A 10,651-nucleotide genomic window follows, 5' to 3' on the forward strand; every position below is an offset into this window, starting at 1 on the left:
TAACTGTCATGGTTCATAACATATAGCCTAGTAAGAGACGGTCGGACATACGCCGGAGGTTTAGCAAGAGACTTCTATTTTTACCCTTTGGGTATGAAACCTTGATAAAGTTATATTTCTTTTTACGGAAAATCGTAGTTATGACGTTCCTGACAAATATTGTCAGGCAGAAATGAAAATACACAGACATAGACATGCCGTTGTTTTTACTTAACACACCGAACATAAAGAAGTGTCGTGTCTTTTCCTCTACAAGTCAGTCCTATAAAATATTTGATAATGACGTCACAGTAAGACAAAGGCGAAAAGTCCCGTCAATTAAAAATGGTGTGTGCTTATTGAACTAGATGTCGTTAGAGCCCTTTTTTGGTGAGGCAGTTGACTCCTCTTGGACACCTTTACTGACTAAACCTGAACCGACGTACTATGCCTCCGACGTTTTTTGTGCCACTGCATGGCTATGCGAAACAATTTATGACGCACAGACGCCAATGAACCCTACCAGGACTTCATTTAACTCCGATGGTATGTTAAGAAAAGCTCAGAGAATCCCCAGGCGGTCACTTATTTTTATAATTTACCGCTGTTCATTCGTAAATCGTTCTAGTTGAAATTTTCATAGATTGTGTTTTTATGTTGTCGTCCCAATAACAAATAACAAAAATCTCAATGAAAGTTAAATGAAGGTTGACAGCGTCATAAATCTGAGAGGTGAATTATTTCTTTTTGAATGTTTTTCTTTATCCCATTTAAACTAAGCCTTCACAGTTACTAGTCTAACTCGCAGTATTTCTTATATAACTATTTATTAAAAGGTTAACCAAGGTTTATTTTAAAACCCAACTTTTCTGTTCATTTATTTCCACATTCAAAATACCGAAATGACCTTTAAAAGAAACTTTTCGTAACAATAGCTAAAACAATATTTTTGGTTGAAATTAACTTGTGAAACTAAAATTTCCATTCATAAACGAATTGTTCTAAAATTTCGTTTGGTCGAACTTTGGACATTTTTGAGGTTACAGTGGCAACACGTTTGAAAGCAATGTTGATTTTTGAGACTATATTTTGGCTTTGACTCTCACTCTGGTCCTTTACTCTCATAGTCCGAAATGGCAATCCCATACAACTGAAGAAAGATCAGGCGCATCACAGTTTTACGTGTCTTCCGAAACATGAAAGCTGTGATATGTATTTCTAAAATCTATCTAAAATGCAGAAAACATTAAAAAAGTCTGAGAGTGCCATGGGGATTGAACTCGAAACCTTTGACTTGGCAGCAACATTGAAGATTTGATAGTCTAGTCATTGTTTTATGTAACAAGGAGATGCCTACATACAGTTACTCCTTTCAGCATCAACGGCAGGTGGTAACGACAGCTATAGGCTTGATATCTGCCGATACAGTTATAAAGCAAATATAATTAATGAGCTAGTGCCGTTACAAGCTGGTTACTATTTTTTCTCATTAAAAATATTCTAATACTAGCTTTTCGCCCGCGGCTTCGCCCGCGTCAATGTCGGTTATATCGCAATTCCAAAAGAACTCTTCAAATGTCCGGGATAAAACCATTCCTATAACTAAAACTACTGTTTTAGTTCTAGCCTACTTTCTTGAAGTTCGAGCTATTAGCATACTATTTTGTATCAAAATCGGTTGAGCAGTTTAGTCATCATTCAAATTTATTCTTGCAACGAAAGGTATTAACAAGGTTTTTATACTTTTATCGATATAATGTATTGTAATATGGATAAATATGGATGTACATCTATCTCTTTCTAATAAAAGAATAATGGCTATAATATATGTAGGGAAGGTTTTGTGTAAGCGCCATCAATAAATGTTTTTGCGGTTTCCGGGTCCGAAAGCGAAAATTAAGTATCCCTTGAGAGTCATAAGAGTATCATGGATGTATGTTATCTGAAAGATTTTGATTATAATGTTGTGTAACGTGGTGTTAATGTTTCAGAATGAAGTTTTGGGATTAAAACCTAATTGTTGTGGTATTTTTAAAGTGAGGTTGTAGATGCTATTAATTACGTAAATTTATGATGACTGTGTTCTTGTTTGTTGTTGTTTGTTTTTCGTGTATTTGGTTTGTATTAAATTTATTTTAGCGATGATGGAAAGATGCTTGTAAAGGTTTGTTTAGATTTGACTTTAACTTGATGCTTAGTATTCTAAAGCTTCAATTCTAAAAAAAATCTGCAACGCTCAAATTCGCGAGAAAAACGCTCACGTGTCAAATTTTGTTAGTTTTTTTTTTTACTTTTCATTTTAATGTTTAATAAAATTATATCGGCGAAAATTAAATTGCCTTGCCTGCTATCACGGTTCATGAGATATAGCCTAGCCACAAACAGTTGGACACACTGACAGATAGCGGAACATTAATAACAGGGTTCCAGTAGTTCTTCCTTACGAGTTGAAAATAAAAAAGGACAAAGTCGGTTAAACTGAAAGCTGACTCCATACCTATAAGATACCTAAGTGATAGTGAGTATCTTTTCCGAAGTTATTTTGGGATTTCATCAGGAATCCCCACCATGGGCCTCCCTGATTACATTTAAGATCAAGTCCCAGATTAAATTTAAGATAAATGATGCTCAAATCTATATCTTCTTAGCCTATTGCCGTAGCGATGAGATTAAACGCATAAATCTTGTAAATTAGTAACGGTTTTTCATGTAACTCAGACTAACAAAAACTTTTTCAATAAGAATAATGGATTGCCATCAAATAGTTTCAAGAATTTTTCTCTTCACGCATTTTTAAGATATGCGCTTTTATTCTCTTTCTTATTTCACTATAAAACTATATTTAAATATTCATGAAAATGGAAATAGATAGTTTTCGATAGGTTAGATCCTTTTTTTTTTTTTTTTTTTTTTTTGTTTAGGCGGGGGAATCCTCATGGACACCCACTCCCTCGGGGGAGGAAATGGGTAGTGTCAGACTTTTACTGACTAAACCTGAACCGCCGTGCTACGTCATCCGCGTTTTTGTGTCGGTGTATGGCAATGCGTTGCAATCCTTCATACACCGACCGCGGGCTTCCACCGGCCAGTAATGTGGGCCGGTAGGTCACTTTCTTGTGTTGTGTGGAGGCCAACGTGTAAAGAGCGTCGGCCTCCTCGCCTCATATTGGGACCGCATCCATAGCACCGAATGTGGCCCCCCGCCGTGGGTAATATACTCGGACGACAGACACCCCCGTGCCGTCGCCCAGAACCCTAGTTAGGGCGGGAGAGCGCGCTCATGCGCGGCTCTGCGCCGCCCCACTCGACGTCGGCGTATGGCGGGCGCGCTGGGGTCAGTTTCCCGAACGCGCTCCGCCGCCTCCTTCTGTGACATCACTGTTTCACAGAAGGAGGCCAATGCATCCCACGCCGCCCGGCTGCCGATCGCTGCAGCGATGACAGCCGACAACTCGGCGACGTCCACTCCACCCAGCGCAGACACAAGTTCGGCGCGAGGCTCCGCAAAGACCGGACACGCGGCCAGTGTGTGAAGTGCGGTGTCATCCGCGTCACCGCACTGATGACACACTGTGGTGACCTCCCTTCGGGCCACCCGAAACAGGTAGTGCCCGAAGGCACCGTGTCCGGTCAGCATCTGCGTGAGGCGGTACGTCAAAACACCGTACCGCCTCTCCACCCACTGTTGGAGATGTGGGCGGATTGCCTCCACCGTAGCCCGCCCCGCCGTCGGATTGGCGAGCCTTAGTTCCCAATTTCGGAATACGACGAGGCGGGCTTGTCTGCGCCAGGTCTCACGCTGCCCCGGCGAGGGTTCGATGCCCCCGATAGGTTAGATCCTACTATTATTATAAGCACGAAAAAGTAAAAGTAATATATGTATTTATATTTCATGTAAATCACTCGACAATACCTTTCACATTTCGAAAACTTTAAAAACAACTTTATGAAATGGCGTGTTCACAAAACCGTGACTAATTAATTTATTACTTCGAATTAAGTTTCAAAAACTTATGCCAATGAATGAAATGTACTGAATATTTAAACAAATAAATCTGTTTACAAGAAAACAATGAATGAATATTGAGTCGTCTAGTTAATGGTTTTAGTTAGTTAGAGAGAGAATGAATTTGAAAAACATCACTTAATTTTTATGCCATTGTCATTTAGTTATAGTTTGCTTTTCCCGCTGTTGCGATCGCGTGGATGTTACCCTAAAGAAAGATACCCTATTTCAAGTCGGGTAAAAAACCTTTAAATTAACAAAGGATATCAGCTACTAGACTCCTAGACTCCTAGACTATTACGACTCTAGACTCCTAGACTATTTCATCAAAATCGGTCCACACGTTTAATCGTGAAGAAGTAACAGATTCAGAGAATTTTTTTATTAGTGAGAAATGAGATAATTTCTCACATTTTTTTCCACCGTTTTACACATTTCTTGTTTGTTTGTCGATCTGATTTGATTTTTGCAACTCAATTTTGAGGCAGTTCCCTTAAGCTAGCAGGCTTAAATTTTCCGGGTAGCTCCAAACCCGATGACAATGCAATTTACAAGTACAAAAACGGCTGGATCGATTTTTATGCAATTTTAATGGAGTGACATTTAATAATGTGGGTTTTTAGACTTTTTTAATCTTCTTTTTTCATATTTTTTAGTTGCTGCGCCGTATAAAGGCATGGGCGACAGTTCTCATTATCCTTGTTATTCCAATAAATCTAAAACCAATCAATCCCATTTTATGTTCTTTACGAAGTAATTTGATATTTGTTAACAATCCCAAAAAAAAATCGTTAACCAACTTTACGATTGTCAATTATGACCAGTACAAGCATATCACCATACGACGCATAAACTATAGTTAGGGTGTAACATGAGACCTTAATTATGAGCTAGCTGACTCATGACCCCGCCGTATCTCATGATAAAGGGGTTTAGGTTCAGGTAATAGTCAAACGATCCCGAGAAATACGCGTGATTAAATCGTAATGAATGGTTAAAAAAATCCGGTTTACTAAAGTTATTATAATTAATGAGGTTTTTCTAGGTCATCATTGGCCTAGCCTTTTCCCAACTATGTTGGGGTCGGCTACCAGTCCAACCGGTTTCAGCTAAGTACCAGTGTTTTACAAGGAGCGACTGCCTATCTGACCTCCTTAACCCAGTTACCTGGGCAACACGATACCCCTTGGTTAAACTGGCTGTCAGACTTTTTCAAGCTTCTGACTACCTGTAACAACTGTCAAAGATGTAGGAATAACAGCCGGGACCCGGGACCAACGAGGAACTCGTTATGACAAAGATGGTCACCCATCTACAGACCAACCGCGTCAAGCACAGCTTAACCTGTGATCGTGTCACTTATGCGGTTATAGCTTAGCCACGAGCTCCTCAGAGGTTTTTCTAGGTAGGTGAAATATATGTATACATAAATGTAAATGTATTTTTATAATTATTCTTCTCTGTGTCTATGTTCCTCAATGTCCTCCTAAAAGGCTGGACCTATTTGAATTATTTTTAATTTGCGATGCAGAGGCTCCCTATGTAGGTACCATGTAGTAAAATTAATATTATGTCTATTAAAAGACCTTACAATTTTTTTTAAATATTCTATATCTTTCTGTTTCATGCGCAGTCAAACAGTCAAAACGAGTTCAAAAACTCATCATCAAAATACTATATCACTTCCAACCACCAATCACTTCTGAACAAAGAAATATTACCATAATTCTTTAATATTTTAATACCACGAAGATCTAATTTTATTAAACAATTTGAGCGATGACGCAAACATGGTATTTGTTACACGACATTATGGTGAAGATATTAAATTTCGTACAGTGATTATTACCGCAAATCTGTTTTACATAATATTTAGTACCCTTTACTGTGACATAACGACTTCCAAACCAGTGACGTAAATCACCATTGATGCATTAACCATTGCCGGTTGTAAGACATTTAGAATATTGTTAAACCTTATTGAACACGCAGTGTATAGAATACAAAATTTAAATCACGCTTATAGGTTATCTAAAATGAGGTTTTTGTACGTTTCCAGGCCAGAATTTTGGGTAAATAAAAATGTTTGGTAGAGCATTATTATAATGAAACTGTTCAAATTTCTTTTATTCAATAAAATTAGATAGAATTATTAAAATTAAGAATTATTTCATACTTTACTCACACTAACTGCAGGTATCAAAATAATTTGGTAATTAAATGGTGAAAATACACAAAGAAGTATTATTATAACCTACAAAGACTCCACTGTGTTTCCGTCTGTCCGTTTTGTCTGTCGTTCGTCTATCACATGAACCGTTATAGGTAACAATTGACATTGTCACAGCTGATGCATTACCGTTGCCTATAAAGCAAATAAACAAAAATTGATCGAGTAATAAATTTGATGGGTGACCATTTCCTTTTCAAAGCTTGTTTTCTTCGCCTCACTATACGGTACCCGGTTTTTATTTATTATACAATAATCCTTTTAGACACAGAACATACTCTTACAAAACCACGTCTCACTATAATAAAGTATTCAATATATTCTCTCATACGGAATAGCCCTAAGTGGTCCCAACAAAGGCAGGGTCCGAAAACAATAAAAGACACCAGAAATATACTTTTCAAGAACAATTCGACACCTCGAAATAATGGTACCCAGTACAATACTTGAGACGCGTGATCTTTATAAGTCGAGGAGAAATATCTCTTTCTCGTTTAATAGATCAAATCAAGCACTTTCGGTTCACTTTTGTTTCGACATTTCGCTATTTGGGACACTTAAATGTATTTTTGGTATTCGGTGACCTTGGTTCTGTGGCTTGGTCAGTGACCTTGGAAGCCTAGCTGGTGAAGCGACTGATAAATGTCTGAGGTTTGAGTATTATTATTGTATTATAATTATGTATTTAATCTAAATGTTTCCCGCTCCGCAGAGCTATGTGCGTATTAAATGAAAAAGGTCATAATTTCCAATCAAAACTTTTTTGGTTTTTGTTTTCGCCACAATTGGATTGAAAGCTATATAATATAAATTGTGGCAATTCCTTTGTTCATATTCCCAATACGTACGAAGCAACGGAAATAACGATGCCTCCTCGAAAATTTGCGTCATTGTGAAAAATGGTTCATTATAACAAGACTCTTTACCTTGGCCCGGTCTCTCTCAATTTTGAGACGTGGTTTAAGCTCCGATCGTGATCTAAACCCTACTTAATTAACCACTTATGTAGTCTTGGAATGTCAGATAGACTGTGTCCAAAATAGCTTGTTGATGTTAAGTGGTTCGATAATGTGACTTTATAGTCTTTTGAAATACGGCTTTGATTTAAGGCGATTTTTTTGTGATGTTTTGTGTGTTTTTTGTTTCAAATAGGTAATCATGATTTTTTTAACGACTTGTGTTGCATCGGAACGTGGGGCTGAATGTTCAGATTGTTGGTTATTTTATCATTTAACGTTAAATAGTTAGAAAGCAATTGGTCCCATAAAATTTTCATAAACTTTGGCTCCGTACTTTTTACTTGAAGTCGATTGTATTTTTTTTGTTAATAAAACAATATTTTGTTGTAAATATGTTCATTACAAAGGATAATTACTGAATTACAGTCTAGATTTATTTTTTAATATTTCGATCTGTATCTATTTAGCTGGAAGCGTCGTATTTCGAATTAAGAAACTTTCTTAACTCTACATTTGTTAACGTTTTTCCCAAAATACCCAACCAAAACTTTCCGGACCAGAATTTAGCCGAACGCCATGATATATATGAAGACCAAATCTCCCCAACACGGAGTCGCTTAATAAGGCTCCGGTGGTTGAGGGTGTCATTACTCATATTCCTTCACCCTGTATTATCGTGAGGGGTTTGCACAGCTGACGGTTTTCTTTCATTAGTTTTCTTACGGTTTAGATCTGTATATTTTTTTTAGGCTATTTTTTTTTCAGCTGATAGAAGATTTAAAATAGTCTAAGAAGTCCCTAGTAAATTTACAACGTCTAAATGTACTACTTACTAGAGAAATGACACTATAGATGGCACCCTATATCATCTAGCCCTCACCATTTCCCAGCTGTGGAGAAAAACAGCGCAACGAACTCTACATCACTGTTTTTGGAGGACAATTTAAAAAATTAGGCCATTTGTGAACATTTTGTGTACCGAAATGCATATTACGACAACCTATATCCACACGGGTATCCCGAAGCTTAAAACTCTTCTTTATTCTCATAACTTTTAGTAAATATGTTAATGTTGACCTCCTTTTCAGTATTACTTATGCTAGAAGATCTCGCTCATCAGTAGTGTAGATGTCTCATTGCTGGCCTCCCATATAGGGAAAGTTGAGTATTGATCACCAGGCTAGCTAACGGGTTGACGATTGCAGATTAGATTTTTTGGAACCCACCAGTTTTCCTTCATCGTTTTTCAAAAGTGACTTAGAACTCTTTGACACTTTGAAATAATAAAGTACTAGTACTATTTCACTTTGGCTGTTTCCTGCATTATTGAACCGAACTGCATAAAAATCCATACTCAGAATTGCAAAGCCACCACGACACTTAATGCAATTAGTATTAAATAATTTCCTCAGTCGTATCATGTGGTCATGGTAAGACGTACCTATCTACCTATCATTGCTAAAAGTACAAATGTAAAGTAAATTGTGAAGAACTTTATATTCATTTAAGTCAGTTGTTGCTTAAGACGACATATTGTTGAGAAACTCATATACAATCGGGAACAAGACTGAACTCACGTATTTATGTTAAACATAAAACCAGAGCAAAGTATTACGAATGTTACATTGCGTCAAACGATGGCGGGGTTCAGGGTTAGCAGAAAAGTAGAGTATTAAAAATAAGGTTAAAAAAATGAACCTTCAGTGAAGAAAAAATCTTTGTCTTATACTTGTTCACTAACAATTCAGTAACATGCACGTGGCACTTGGACGCAGAACAAATAGTCACAGAAATGCTAACAAATGTCGTTTTACATGGGGTTCAAACTCGCGAGGCATCGAGTAAAGTGCACACACTCGTCTATGTTATTAAAATGAATAAAATATCACCTCTTGTAGCTGGCTGATGTTATCAAACTATTGCTATATTAAGTTTTATTTAATTTAAGAAATTCAAGAACTATGTATTAAATTTAATTAACATTAAATTAAAAAGTAGTAATATGTACCCTGTACCTATGTGAAATACTGTACAAAATTAGACATATTTTTCCCCATTTCCGAAAGTGTCAACCCTAAACATACGCAAAAAGTTTGGTAATTCTGATTCAGTACCTCATCCTTGTTCGTAATTCTGTCGAATGCTTGTGACACGTCAACTTTCTGATAAATTTCTGTCTTATCTTGTGTTATGACGTCCCCATGTCTGTGTGTTCAATAATAAGGTGTTCAGAAAATATCGATTTTGTAGATTTAGGTAGAATAAACTGTCTCCAATCAGTTCTCAACCGACTTCAAAAAGTCTGTTTTTTTTTTCCTTTTTTGTTATTCCAGAACTAGTGACTGAATGAAACGGTTTTGTTGTTTATTTTATTATTTAACGTGAAAGAGCTGTCGTTCGGTGTCTTAAAATTTTCATCAAATTTGGCTAAGCAGTTTATATTGGTCGGTTGCATTTTTTGTTGCCATAACAATATAATATCAGAACAGTATAATCAGATTCATTTGAAAACTTATAAGCTAAGTTTCCATTCCGAATTCTAGAGTAAATCCCAGATCCCCGTTTTATGTTTGTAGTAAATAAGTATTTTTTCGAACTCACTGCTTTATAAACTCCGCTTTCTTTTCACGATTTTTCTTTCCTCAGAAATATTTCAGATATCTGCTCTTTCCATTCTCGGGCGAACCTTAACATATTAGTGATGAAAAGAGATGTTTATGAAAAAACCTTATTTATCTTAACCAAAGTTATACCAAACATATTGAAATACTAAATCATTTGATTTTCCAATGTTTTCAGACAACATTTTAATTAGTCGTAAAACTATTACTGAGGCTCTGCTGTTTATCCGTTTGTTCTTTCTTCTATTAATATTGTATCAACCTCGATAGCTACTAAATTAAAATTTTCAAAGATGATGTATGTCTGTTGCCGCTACAAAGCTAACTAACACTAAAATTCGACTCCAAGCAATGGCTACCAACTTCTTTAGCATACTTCTACAGAACTCCCAGTATTGAAAATTCAACTCGTACTTTATCTGCTTTAACATTTTTTAAATAGGTCCTCACACACAACAGCTTCACTCATACTGCTCTTCAATTCAACAGCTTTCAAATAAACATATTATAAAGAGGGATTCGATTGAATTGTGGAGAGAATCCATAGTAAAAAGTCCCTTATCAACGTCGGAAACAGATCTCCAATATATATGAGTGGCTACGGTCATTCTGATCAAACAGTGCTATCAAAAATCTATAGGAAAGCTTTCAAATTTTTTTGATTTCAGATTTTAGTATAGACTCTATAGAATGATTAAAAGCGGTCAAGGGTGGCTAAAGAAAAATATGTTTTCACAAAGAATTTGTCTCCTATCAAATTTATTTCTGCTTGTCTGTATGTAATATTGTTGTTTCTTATAGCGGCAACTGAAATCATGTGCAAAAATTCCATACATTTCTTTTCAGCTATCACAGT

Source organism: Trichoplusia ni, chromosome 6 (genome assembly GCF_003590095.1).
Source record: "Trichoplusia ni isolate ovarian cell line Hi5 chromosome 6, tn1, whole genome shotgun sequence".
In the NCBI taxonomy this organism is placed as follows: domain Eukaryota; kingdom Metazoa; phylum Arthropoda; class Insecta; order Lepidoptera; family Noctuidae; genus Trichoplusia; species Trichoplusia ni.